The following is a 14258-nucleotide window of genomic DNA, read 5'->3' as shown; positions in this document are numbered from 1 at the left end:
GTAATTTGACAGAAGAGAGAGCTTATGTCAGTGATTTCAGTAAGCCTTCAGGAATCATCCTTTTCAGGAGCACACATGCATAAAAATTTGTGAACTGCAATAAGTATTTGTGATGATGAATTTCAGGCTGCCCTGAAGGGAAGACTTCATGGTAGATGAGAAACCAGCAAGCACCAAGGAAACAACAGGATGCCAAATGCTTGCCAAGGTCTCATGCAACACATCACAAGTTACTAGTGACCAGCTTATGACTGTGTACAGATTAGGATATATAAACCAAAGCGTACAGAAATAGATTTACTTACTTCAACAATTTTTTCCAACATTTTTTAACATTCAATTTGTATACCACTTCTTTGTAAATAACTTATTTGTCAACACTGTCACGAGGGTAATTTCATACTACCTCTCCTTATGTATGTTTGAACAACCTTTACATGCCAACTTGAATACAAGTATTATGTAATATTGTATGAAGCACACCAGCAAATTATGTTATTGCTGCCTGAATTTAAAGTTGAGAGAGGAAGGGAAAAGATTCTACAATACAGCTCATTGAGTTGGATGTGGTGAAGATTTGTTGGTTCATTTCTATTTTAAAAAACAGTGACCAGGAGTGTCATTAGCAACACCTTCCTTGGTGACACTTCTACTGCAGAAAATAAATAAAATACACTGGTATGTAGCAATTTACATAATGATTTACAGCAGTCAGTATTCCTTCTTACTGGCTAGCATTTGCTAGCTAGTCAACAAAAACTGACCATTACTATTACCTACAGGCAGAGTAGTCCTGCCCATAGGACAGTTGCCTCAGGCCCTGTGCTTTGCAGGTGGTCCATACTTCAGGGGGAAGCTTCAAGGGGTAGAGCCAGGATGGGAAAAGGAGGGGCACGGACAGGGGCAGAAGTGGTATGGGGGCAAGGCCGGAGTGGAGTAAGGGTTGTTCCAGGGCCATGCACTCCTTTACAGAACTACGTGAACTCACACCCTCTTCCTGGCACCAATATTGTGCATTTCCTCAAACCAATGAAAGGAAATACAAGAAAAAACCAGCAGTGGGCCAAAGTAATATTACAAGTTAATTAGAACTTCATTATTTGATTAATTCTTTAAAGGCCTCAGAGGACAGGTGAAGAACAGACATGGTACCTAACTTCAAAGAGAAGACCCAGAGAGACCCAGAGAGATCAGCTTAACTCTGATATATGAAAAGATAGTTGAGCAAACAATTTATAAGCACATAAAGGATAAGTAATAGTCAACACAAAATTTCCCAAGAACAAGCAATACTAAACCAAAGTAAAGCGGTGAGGAGTCCTGTGGCACCTTATAGACTAACTGAAGTGTAGGAGCATAAGCTCTCGTGGGCAAAGACCCACTTCGTCAGATGCATGTCACGAAGTGGGTCTTTGCCCACGAAAGCTTATGCTCCTACACTTCAGTTAGTCTATAAGGTGTCACAGGACTCCTCTCTGCTTTTGCAGATTCAGACTAACATGGCTACTCCTCTGATACTTAAACCAAACTAAGTTTCATAGTTTGACAGGGTTACCGGCATAGTAGATAGTAAAGTTTCTGATATGGTCCTACTTGATAATCTCGTAACCAAACTAGGAAAATGTGGTCCAGATGCAATTACAACAAGATGGGTGCACAACTAATTCAAATGCTATAAAGAGTGGCAATATTTGCTATCAAACTGGTAGCAATGGTCTGTCCTGAATATGACATGTGATTGTGTGATTTCTTCAGGGTACTAGGAGTAATCAAGAATACTAACAAAAATATTTAGCGTAATTAGTTTTACTCCAAATATTTAGGATTGTATACACTATGTACAATCTTATTTCAGATTTTTAGAGTGCCTGGAAAAATTATATTATGTTTTCCTTCATATCCAGTAGAATACTCTTATCTAAAAGTAGCTATCCAGTACTGTTCCCAGAACTGAATCTTAAAATCCTTAGATTCTAGATCCAGAGGACAACTGTAAAAGCATTCTTTTACTCCAAAGTGTGTTACAGACTCAGTGGAAACACCTTACAGGTTTCTCTCTTTGCAACCTATTACTATTAATTATTTGTATTGCAGCAGTGCTAAGTAGTACCAGTCATGGGTGAGCATCAGACTTTGCTGTGCTAGACACCGTTCAAAATACAGAACAAAAAAATAGTAAATACCCCCCGCCCCCAAGAGTTTTACCAGTTCAAGTAGTTATGCAGTTCTCTCTTGATACCACACAATTCTTGTGCATCTAAAATCTTTGAAACCCACTTGGTTTTTTAGCAATGGGGAAAAAAAATTGATTACTGCATCAATTTATAAATGCAGATTAAACATACTTTCAGTTAAGGCAGCTATTAAAGACAAGTCAATCACTCACTGAAAAGATCCCTGAGAGTAAGACAATATATATAATATTATTAAATGAGCATCTCACGTTGAAGCAATTCTTTACATTTATATACAGAGACAATTATGAATAATGCTAGTTTTTAACCCAGTATATTCTATCCATTTTTGGAGGGGGGAGGCGAAGAAAGAGGTAATTCATTCTTTTCCTTTAAACACTAAAGAAAAACCACACGGTTAAGACAAAAGAAAGCTTCTATACCAGCATTTCTTAAACTGTGTTCCGCGGCACACAGTGACCATTTGTCCCTTTTTTTCTGGAACAGTCCCGGATTTAGACACCCAGTGCTAGCGCAGCGCAGCAGCAACTCCCCGCCTCCACCCAGCACGTAAGCAGCTCCCTTGGAGCTTTGCGTGGGCAGCCAGGGCTGCTGTCGGTGGTGAACACTGTTCAGAGCTCTGAGCTCCCATACAGCATGCGCTGCTGTCCGGAAAGCCCTTCCCACCACCGCATGGCCCTTCCCTGCTGCTCCGGGACAGCCTCTGCCATGTGCCACCAGCCCGGCCGCCTCCATCCACAGGCGGCTGCCATTGCTGCTGAGGGAGGATGGGCACTGGTTTGAAAAGGTGAGCCACTCTTGGGAGCTGCCACCCGAGTCCCGGCGGGAACTGCACACAGCTTGGCTGGAGCTCTACAGAGCGGGGTAAGTTCGGGCTCTGCCAGTGCGCTCTATGAACAGCCCTTTCTCCCTCTGCTCCTTCCCACTCTGCTGGGGGAGTGGCAGTGCATGGACCCGCTCACTGTGCTGCACTCCAAAAGCCAAATCTGGGAGGGTGGGGGCTTTCTCCCCTCCCCTACTCCTTATGGGAGCCAAAGCTAGTGTGGGGACTGGAATGCGGCACTAACTTTAGCACCACGGACAGCCCAGCTCCAGGCCCAGCAAGTGGTCCTGCCTTGGAAGCAGCTGGGTCCGGGCCTTTGGGGGCAGCTGGGGCCCAACCAGAGACTCCAGCCCCACAAACTGGAAGGTAAAAGGTGGGGGAGGGGCTTGAAGCAAATTAGGGCATTGGGAGCAAGAGGAAGCAAAGGGGGGGGGAGGTGCAGGAAGAAGGGTTGAAAGGAGGGGTGGGCATGAGGAAGGCGGGGATGGAACAAGTCATGTGTGAGGGCACGGAGGGGCATAAGAGGAACTGGGGCAGAGAGTGGTATGGGGATGGGCATCAGGGAGAAAGAGGGCAAGGGGACAGTGAGGAAGGAAGAAGCACCAGGAGGGTGCAGGAATAAGGGAAGGTGCAGGTGCCAGGGGATTCTGAGGGTGAAGCAGAAGGGCAGACACCTGCAGGGGACAGACCAACACCAGAGGAGAGGAGGTTTGTTGGGGGCCAAACTCATCCCCTATGGGTAGGAGGATGGTGGGAAAAATTCTTAGAGGTGGTTACTTCTTGACCCCGAGAGTCGTGGCATAGTAAACAGAAGTCAAGGAATGTAGGTAATGTGTCCCTAATTTTGGTTCAGAAAATATGGTCACCATACACGGAGAGAACAGAGTTCAAATGGCTGTCCTTAAAAGGGGCAAGCTTCCTCTCCCTCTCCCCTCCCGCCCCCCAACAAAAATCCTTGGTGTTCCCATTTAAAAACATTATTGTTTGGTGTTTCTTAAACTTTAAGACCAAGGAACAAACACTGTTCTATACTTTATGGGTAACTTCCTAAATGTACTTCTGGCTAGCAACCACACTGAACTTTTACTGACAATAAATCAATATAATCTTGCAAAACTCTTGTAATGCGCATCATACATTTTACAAATCTTTAAACTTTGAACAGATTAATCAATGCCCAGAGAGGCTAAGTTCAGCCAAGGATAGTGAGTTAATAATATCAATGCAGAAAACAGAAAAACAGCATGCAACTGTTCTTTTTGAAACCAAGTCCTTACAACTTAATCAGAAGAACTGAGATGCATAGGCTTGCCAGATGGTTTCAACAATAATACCAGACACACTTGACATTACATCACAATCTACATTACATCTTATTTAGAAAATATCGGACATTTATGTTTTCCTCAATTTGTTTCCCGAACAGAGAGCTCAAATACTGGACTGTCCGGTTCAAAACCAGACACCTGGCAACCCTAGAGATACAGTGCTTAAAACTACTTTGTACAATAATATAATTTTATATACTTATTTATTAAATTTACCTGTTTATATTCTTAATGGCTCATCAGTTAGCTTGGCAAATGCTTCACTAGACATCTTACTAACAGGTAGTTCTATCTGAACATCACTAGACTTAACTTCCCAGATAAGCAGCTATTGCAGAACTAACACAGCATGAAACACAATGCCTTGCAACCAGATAGGAACTGTATGTAGACTTTACAAATTGTTTTCTCTGCATTTTTAAGTTATTATTTTAAGATATTTAATCCTGGCTTTTTAGTTGTAAAGACAGCCTTTACCAAGGCCCAGTCTACGTTAGCTGCGTTACAGTAGCACAGTTATAGTGTGTATGGTGAATACGCTCTCTGCTGATGGGAGAGAGCTTGCCTTTCAGTATAAAATCACTTCCATGAGAAATGGTAGCTAGGATGGTGGTTTACACTGGTACTCATGTCAGTTCAACTTACATCCCTCAAAGCAGTGGCTTATTGAAAACCAAGAGACATAAGCAGTAGTGTGTAGAAGCCTTTAGCCATCTAAGCACACTATCTTCTTGCAGTGTGAGTGAAAAGAGGTATGCAAGTACACCCTTCCATTTTCCCTAAATGGTGTGAACACTCTTCTAGAATAAGAGTCAATGTTTTCTAGAATAATTGGAATGTCTATTTGCTTGGGTGTTTGTGCGTGCATACACACCCTCACCCCCACCCCCACCCCCACCCCCCTTACCTTTAGCCATTAATCTTGGGGCTATTTAGGCACTTGAAAACTCTAGTTTTCTAGCAGATAATTCAGCAGTTAGCTCTCAGGAGCCCTGTACCTAATTCCTATATAAAACAGAAATATATTAGACCCACTCAGCTCTCATACCATGTTCCGACATCTTGTGGCAAGTCACCTGAGGAACACTATCATTTATATTTTTAATATATATTCTTACTTGGTTATTAACTCTGTGGAGAAAGAGACACAGACCCCTCCCACCCCTTCAGAACTCCCAGACTATCTTGGCTCTGGTTTTTATGTAAGAACATCAGTATGACCATATTGGGTCAGATCAAAGGTCCATCTAGCCCAGTATCCTGTCTTCTGACTGTAGTGAATGCCAGGTGCTTCAGAGGGAATGAATAATTTCTTTTGTTTGAAGTCAGCTGCCTATTGATTTAATTGTGTTATTTGAAGGAGAAAATAACACTCTTATTCAATTTTTCCATGTCATTCAAGATTTTATAGATCTGTCATCTCTCCCTAAAGCATCTCTTTTTCAAACTGAAAAGGCTTAGTCTTTTTAATCTCTCCTCATATGGAATGTGTTCAGTAGCCCTCATATTTTTTGTTGCCTTTTCTGCCCGCTTGTCTCCCCCCACCAATCAAATTTGGCCCAACAAAAGATATTACCTCATGCACTTTGTCTCCAAACAATAAATGGTGCTTGGTGTGATATTGTCACCAGTGCACTGGCATTGGGAAGGCCTTCCAACAGTTGCAAAAAGGCTTTCCATTGCTCCAAGCCTGGACTGGATTTTAACCAATGATCTAGTGGTGAGAAGCAATTGCTAATGCCTTTTTCAAAGAAGAGTACATTAGTAACACAAGCATCTTTACAGAAATATCAAAATACACCATCTTGTGATTATAGTAAGTCACCACTCTTTTCGAAAGATTAAGACAGTTTACATAACTGACAATTTTACACAAAGATGATCTTCAGCAAAAATTAATAAATAAAAATGAAAATAAAATAAAACAGGGAAAAACCCACAAGAAACAAAATAGGATGGAAATAATTTGTATTAATTACTTCTTATGTGCAGAGTAATGTGAGCTCTCAAACCACCAGGAGTTTAAATAGCTGTTGCACCCGTCACAGAGGCCTGGCTGGCTGTGCAGAGTACAAACCCACCTGAAATCAAATGATATGTGCTCATCTATGCCTCTAGTGCCATTACCACACTTCCACAGCTATACTGCCATGCAAACTCATGCTAGCTTGATAACTAATGAGGGAGGAAAGGGAAAAGAGTATGAGCATCCCACTGGGACTTTGAATCTCCAGGGGAAAGTTGGTTGGAATATTGTGTGAAGCTTTTACAGGAGATAAGCAGGCAAGATGAAGAACTTTTAGAACATTTAAACCCTTTTTTCCTTCTTGGGCCATGTGATGGAGCGCGGGCCAGCACCCAGTGATTAAGGGGTTAAACTCAGGTAGCTAGCAAGGGTGTTGGCAGGGGGCCAGAAGAACCAATGGGAATACAATGCTGAAATTTGGATTGGATCTAGATACCTGGTCTGCTCTTCCTTCGTGTGTGCGTGTGGCGGGGGGGTGTTGGTTCTAAGGAAAGGGCTGCAAAGAGCAGATGCAGGGTTTAGAATTACCATGCCTATAATAAATATTGGACATTGGAGTGAACTGAACCTTTAAGTACAGATCAGTATGTATTATGAGTAGAAGGAAAAGTGTATCTAGTCATGATCAGGGTATTTTTCTTTTATTTTGGTTGTTTGGTTTAAATTTCTCTGTGTGAATCCATGCCTTCCCTCCCCCATTCACTATCTATGAGTTGTTCACAGAGATTTTCGCTGTATTTTGTTTTACTTAGTTGCTCTGTATGCCTAGCAACCAAGTATGCTTTATCAAGTATATCTTTTGTTTGTTAATAAAAATTACTTTTTTCAAGGTGATGATTTGATCCTCGTGTCCTGGAAAGTAACATACGTGCATGCGTATTTGTCTGCACTCAGAGTGCCGGGGGGGGGGGGGGGGGGGCATGGGGAGCCCTGATAGACCACACAAGTCTGGCATGGAATCTCAGTATTTGAAAAATTAAACTGTTTTAATATTTAATGACAGAAATCAGATTTTAAAATTAATTTTTCTTTTTACATAAAGTATGAGGACAGTGTATCTAGGCGTGATCTATTTTATTTATTTCTCAGAAAGAAGAAAATGCTGCCACTAATTTCTGAGGACCATCCTTTAGAGTGCCCTGGAACAGGTGGAAAATGTGAGTAGGGAACAATAGGTCACCATAGAATGCACCTGTCATTTCACTTCCACAGTATTCATGAAGGATGTACTCATTTTAGAGGAGAGGCCAGAGAAAAAAAAGTTTCTTCCACTCAAACATGGGGAATCATAAGAGCAAGCCCCTGAAAAGAAGTCTATTGACAAGGAAACCTGGTAAGTAAAACATAAATTACTATTTGGTACTTTAAGATAGGATTATGTGCATGGTGGGAAGGGATTAACAATGCCCATTTTACAAAACATCACATCTGAAGTGGTTAATTTCCATAATATAATAGCATGAAAGTCAGTGTCAAGGTGGTTGGTCCTAAGAACAGTATACAGGCAGTCCCCGGGTTACATGGATCCGACTTACATCGGATCCCTAATTACAAACAGGGTAAGGCAACCCTGCACTAGCTGCTTCCCCCCAGCAGACCAGGGAGACGCGAAGCTAGTGCCCTCCCCCTCCCCAGCAGACCAGGGAGACGCGGAGCGGTTTTTCTCAGCAGACACCTCAGCTTGAGAATAAAGGACTGAGGGAAGTGAGGTGTGGGAGAATAAAACTGAGCTCTGGAGAAATGTTTGGCTAGAGTTTCCCCTATAATATGTACCAGTTCCGACTTACATACAAATTCAACTTGAGAACAAACCTACAGTCCCTATCTTGTACGTAACCCGGGGACTGTCTGTACTTAAAAAGCTCTGTCACATATGTAAGGACTAAACTTCAATACTACATATTTTTCCTTTTCAGAAAATGAAGAGGGGATACAGTTTATGATTTCTATTGACAGCACATGCTGTAGCATCTATGATGCACCAATAAGGGCAGAAGAACATGGAGCGGCTGCATTTGATGTCATCAGGTTATGTGTTCATTTAGTCAACAGCCCCCTCTCATCACCACTAAGATGGACACACTAACACAGAAGGGAAGGAGAAAAGAAAAACCATTCACCTACAGCACAGAAGATAGACTTCCACAAAGAGCAGCTGCAAGGTAAATTGCTTTTTAGGTTTAAACATTCCCAGGAGAGTGCATGAAATAGCTTGATCTTTTGTAACCAGCATTATGTGCCATAAATTGATGACCATCCATCAGCTTCTCCGGCTTTTGTACCCTTCACTCACAAGGAAATTTTACAGCTTTCAAACAAATGGAGGTGTGGAGTAAGCACACTCCCCCTAAGAGACAGCATGTGTGTGTAATTTATATGCAAACACTTTTGAGCTATTATTTCCTTCTACAGGAGTTAGAATGTTAATAAATAGAACAAAAGCTCTAGTAGCCACCAAATCAAAGTGGCATTGAACAGATTAAATGGAGTGTCAAAACCAAGATCAGTACTTTACAATATACAGTTCTGGAGAGAATTTGGGGCATGAGGTGTGTTCTGTGCTAGAATTCTGTAGCAGATTTCTATATTTCACTCTAGGGGATAATAGGAGCCAAGGTTTCTTACAGGGTAGAACAGATTTTTTTTGAGACTTTATTGCTTTAGTAATAACAGGAGGAGATCTTTTAAACATGGAGAAAAAGCTACATAAGACAACTTACAACGATTCCATTTTTCACTTGTCAGATTATGTAAGTGCAAGTGATTTGGTGGAATGATATATAAAACCACCTAGTGCTGCAGGAATTGGTGATGACAATTTTACAGGTGCAGTTTTTCTCTTGGACTCAGTACTAAACCATTTCTCCCCTGTGGTGTTTGGACTGCAGACTCCTCAGTGCAGGGCTCAATGCCTTTAAGGTGACAAACATTACACACAGAAAATAGACATAAATAAATAAATGGCACCGTGGGGCACTGAGGATGCACATTTTTCTTGTCAACTTGAGTTCTTCATGCACAATATTTTACAAGCTATTTTATTAATGCAGAGATAGCCATTTCTCAAAGAACAGTTCAAGGGGTGCCATTTCATTCTTATGCCCTTGGATTGGGGTTGGCCATGGGAGCAAAAAAGTAAAAGGCTCAAATATTGGGTTTTGAGTCCTCTAAACCATCCAGTTGCCACCCCTGATTCACTGTCAGTTACATAGAGTCAGAGTGAGCCAAATACTGCTCTTACTGAAAAACATTTAAGCACATCATTAATATAGAGCAGTGGTCTTCAACCTTTTAGAGCCGCCCACGTGCTGCGCAATGTGGGCAGGGGCCACCCATGTGCCGCGTGCTTGGGGCCAGCACCGCGCATGCTCCGTAAACCTGGGGCAGGGCTGGCCCAGATCATTTGGCGGGCGCACATAAATGCCCCGGCAGACAACTGATATAGAGCATTCCTGTTACCTACGAAGATGGAGCAGTGACAAGAGTAACATACTTCTTAAATAAATGCTATTATTTACAATTCAAGTAGAAAAATGGGTTCTTTTATTATTTGTGGGGGTTACATGAGACTTATATTTCAGCCTGCTGGCTCATCATAGCCTTTTACTTAGGTATGGTGCAAAGATGAAGAACAACAGTGTGGCCGTTTAGGTGGTCACTTAAAAGAGGCCATATAAAAGCAGCCAGTCCTAAAGTGGCTATTAACATGTGGAAAGGGAAGCCAAGGAAACAATTTTTCTTTGGGCACTCAATGATATACAGAATACATGGTCCCTGCCTGAATAGACTTACACAACTTAGTTTAAGAAAAACCAAAATGAAGACTATTTCCTTAGGAAGGTGGGGAAATTGAAGCACCACGTTAGTGAGACGATGACAAAGCTGATACTGATAACAAAAAAGCAAAACCAAAAACACCCAACCAAACAAAAAAAATCCCAATTCCCAGGCCTGTCATCAAACTTCTGGATCACCCCTCTGTCTTGGATTGTTACAGAAAGGGCACACAAAGCAGGAGAGAAAACAGGAGAGAGCAATAGGAGTATGAAATCAGCAGGAAGTGGTTGTACGAGGAGTGACCGGGTAGAATAAAACTAGAAGAGAAAAGATGAGTTCAAATGAAGCCAGGAAGAAAAACCAGACCAGAAACCAATCAAGGTAAGATGGGGGAGAAAAGAGAATTAGAGATATGGCAGAAGAATTGAGGAAAAACAGGGCCAAACATGTAGAATGAAGGAATAACAATTAGCATACAATTATTTTGATGCTCATACATTTCCAGCCTTGACACACATTCTCTTCAGTCATATTTAATCTCATGTATCAAGTTTCATGTTACAGAATTACAACATAAATCAATTGAGACTGAGAATGTTAGAAAGGGTTTATTAATTTTACTTGGCACTGTGAGCATTATCTGATTATTAGTCCATTTTCATTTACTTGTTTTTTCCACAAACATGCGACAAGAGGAGATATGACAATTTTGACACCTTGTTTGACATGGCTTCATAGTTACTGAATAGGATTTCAACTTAAGAGCTTTTGAAATATTCTGCATCTTAAGGCCAAAAATGGTCTTAATCTTTAATCACTAATTTAACAGCCATGCAGTGAAAAAACCTTTGAGGCAACTGCAAATCTTCAGGAAGCATCTCAGAAAGGCTTACAGAAAATTAGATTTACTATGGCATTTATCAGTAGAGCCATTAATATTCTGCAAGAGAATACATCAGATTTATGCAGACTGGGAACCGTTGTCCTCTTACTGCTGATTTACAGATCGCTTAAAGCCGTATTTCCCAAACCACAGGAGATGCCCAGTGTGTGAAGTAACTGATATAGATGTTTGAGTTTGCAGAGAACATGAAACAATAGCTGTGAACTTCCCCTTCATTTCAGTGGGTGCATACTCAGATGCCAATCACAATACTTCAAATGCCAAAATAGTTCACTGCTTAAAGGATGCAAGAAAAAAAAAAAAAATGAAGCATCACATTATGAAGGTCTACGCCAGTGTAAGTGGGAGGGGAATGAAGGACTAGCTGAGAGCCGGGAAGAAGTTAAGATATGTAGGCCTTTCACGCTACGCTGTCGGGTTGCCAGAGTGTGTGCGCATATGATGGGGTGCAGGGAAAGGTGCAGAGAGGACCATGTGATTGTCCACACTGATTTCCTATGTAACACAGGCCATTGGACTGACTTGAATTAATTCCAGCTTTGGGTCTAATATCTGTGGTTGAACTAGAGCCAATCTTTTAGAAAAACATTCGGTGTTGATTTAAGAAGTTTCCAGGAATTGACTGTCCATTACAACCCTTCTTAAATTGTTCCTGAAGTTTATTACCCTTGTTGTTAAAAATGTGCACCTTTATTTCTTGTCTGAATTCGTCTAGCTTCAACTTCCAGCAATTGTTGTTTTGTCCAGGATCTAAAGTCAGGCCAACAGGTCTTTTAATTGCTCAAGTCATACTACTTACCCTTTAAAAAAAAAATACTGACACCACATTAACTTTATTCTTGTCACCCTAAGCTTCCCCCTAAGCATACCAAGACTTACTGGGGGGGGAGAAAAATCAACATCTAAGGTCTACTGGCCATATGCAGGGAGGGTGAGAAGGCACTCCCTCAAGATCCCCCAAGTAAGTGTGCTTTTCTCAGCCAGAGGGAAGGCAGGAGTGGCGGGCTACCTGAGCCTTCTTCCCCATGCTCCAGATAGGGGGGAAGGCTGGGGCTGATCTGCGCCCCCGCAGCGAGGTTGGCCTCGTTCATGGGGAAGGAAATCAGACCCAGCCTTCTCCCGGCCAGCCGGAACATGGGGGAGGGAGGCTCAGGCAGTGTGCTGCTCCTTCCTTTCCCGAGCCAACTGGAGCATGCTCACTTGGGTGACCATGGAGGATGTAACAAAATCTAGGAATATGTAGCACTTTAAAGACTAACAAGGGCTTGGCGAGCCCTGCTTATTATAATAAGTTACGGTAGGTTTATACTGACAGTTTGCCGTAAAACTAGAGACAGGCCACATCCTATATTCTGAGCGAAGGCAAAGTTAGCATTTTTGGTCCAGGACTTTTCATCCAGACAACAGAGTTAGCTCACATATGTTCAGGACCTTTCATCCAGATAGATAGATGGTGGTAAGATAGTGGTCTCCAACCTTTTTAAGCACAAGATCACTTTTTGAATTTAAGTGCAATCCAGGATCCACCTCAAACCCAAACCTTGCCCCACCTCCTTCCTGCCCATGCTCACTCCATCCTCCCTCCCTGACCCTCACTCACTTTTATTGGGTTGGGGTGCGGAGGAAGGAGATGTGGATACTGATCTTGGGCTAACGGACTTGGAGTGTGGAAGAGGTTCTGAGCTATTCCTGGAGCAGGGAGTTGAGGAACAGGAGGGGGTTTAGGGTGCACGCTCTGGGAGGGAGTTTGGGTGCAGGGGAACTCAGGGCTAGGGCAGGGGTTTGGAATGCAGGAGGGGTTAAGGACTGCGGCTGGGTTTGGAATGCAGTCTCCAGGTGGGCACCTCTTATCACAGATGGATTTTGGGTAGTGGTGGTACAGGGAACTAAGGCAGGCTCACCACTATCCTGGCCCCGCACCACTCCCAAAAGCAGCCAGCAAACGCTCTTCATTCCTGCCCCCCTTTGCTCTAGAGATGGGGTACAGGGTGGAGGGAAGGGGATCCTGACATTAGCACCCCCCTTCCTCTTCTTTCTGTGCTCTGTACAGCAAGCAGGAGGCTCCTGGGGCTGGTGTGGCACCTCCAAGGCAGAGGTCAGGAGCAGCACGGCAGTGCTGAGAGGGGCAGATGAAGTGCCGGCACTTGACAGCCTCCCGGCCAAACCTGTCAGGATCCCTTGTCAGTTTCCAAGATCTACCCAGTAGATCCCAAGCTACTGGTTGGTGACCACTGTAATAAAGTGAATTTTCATGGTCTAGAGCAGGGCTGGGCAATATATATATTTTTTAAACCGGGGGCCACATCCGAAATGTTTGTAGTAGTCCTGGGCTGCCCCAGCAGGGGCGGGACTTCAGGCAGAAGGGGTGGGCCAGGACACTTCCATGCTTCTCCATCCACACATCTTGATTGGTCTGGGGGTGGGGGAGCATGCAATGTCTTTGCCTCTCCCAGAGAGAACCACCTGGGGAGGGGGAGCACGTGAAGTCTCTTGCTTCCTGCCTCCACCCTGCAAGGGAGCACCCTGCTTAGAGTCAAGTGCCAGCTGAGCAGCAGCTCATGGTTGACTTTAAGTGCTGAGCCCTTTGCAGGCAGGCAGAAGACTTCACATGACAGAGCTTGAGGGCGGGGGAGATTGGCCTGGGGAGCGTGCCAAGTCTCCTCCCACCCTGCCCCCAGACTGGAGGACAGGAGGAGACTTCACATGCTCCCTCTGCCCTCAAGGCTTGATTAGCCGGGGGCAGGGATGCACACGAAGTCTCCCCCCACACGGTGCTTCTAAGCACTGCACACTTCTTACAGGGCAGGGAAAGACCTTGATTGGCCTGGGGGTGGGAGGAGCAGCAGGGCCACCACGGGTCAGACCAACTCACTTGGGCAGCCCAGTGCAGCCCACATTGGCCCTTTTGCCCACCCCGGTAGAGGGGCTTCCAAGAATAACCTCAAATTTAGCAGATACATTATTACTTAGAAAAACCTGAAATAACTGGTTGAGACAAGACCAAATAACTGGGCAGAAAAGAAATAATAAATGTGACAGACAACCAGTAAGGTGAGGAAATACAAATAAGGAGAAAAGGAAACATTCCCAATGAATATGCAAACCTACAGTCAGCATAACAGATGATAAAAGTGGCATCCCAACCGGAGGATAGTAGGAGAAGATGATGTAGACCTTGGGAGGAGCCAGAATGATGGCCTCTGGT

The 14258-nt window shown here is 43.4% G+C and overlaps 1 protein-coding gene across 4 annotated transcripts in view; it reads right to left on the bottom strand.

Moving 5' to 3' along the window:
* Positions 1-14258, bottom strand: part of DENND5B (DENN domain containing 5B) — a 189130-nt gene that overhangs the window by 48584 nt on the left and 126288 nt on the right. The window lies entirely within an intron of this gene.

The sequence above is a fragment of the Pelodiscus sinensis genome, chromosome 1 (assembly GCF_049634645.1).
Source record: "Pelodiscus sinensis isolate JC-2024 chromosome 1, ASM4963464v1, whole genome shotgun sequence".
Taxonomy (NCBI): domain Eukaryota; kingdom Metazoa; phylum Chordata; order Testudines; family Trionychidae; genus Pelodiscus; species Pelodiscus sinensis.
This window is presented reverse-complemented; position numbering and strand designations above follow the sequence as displayed.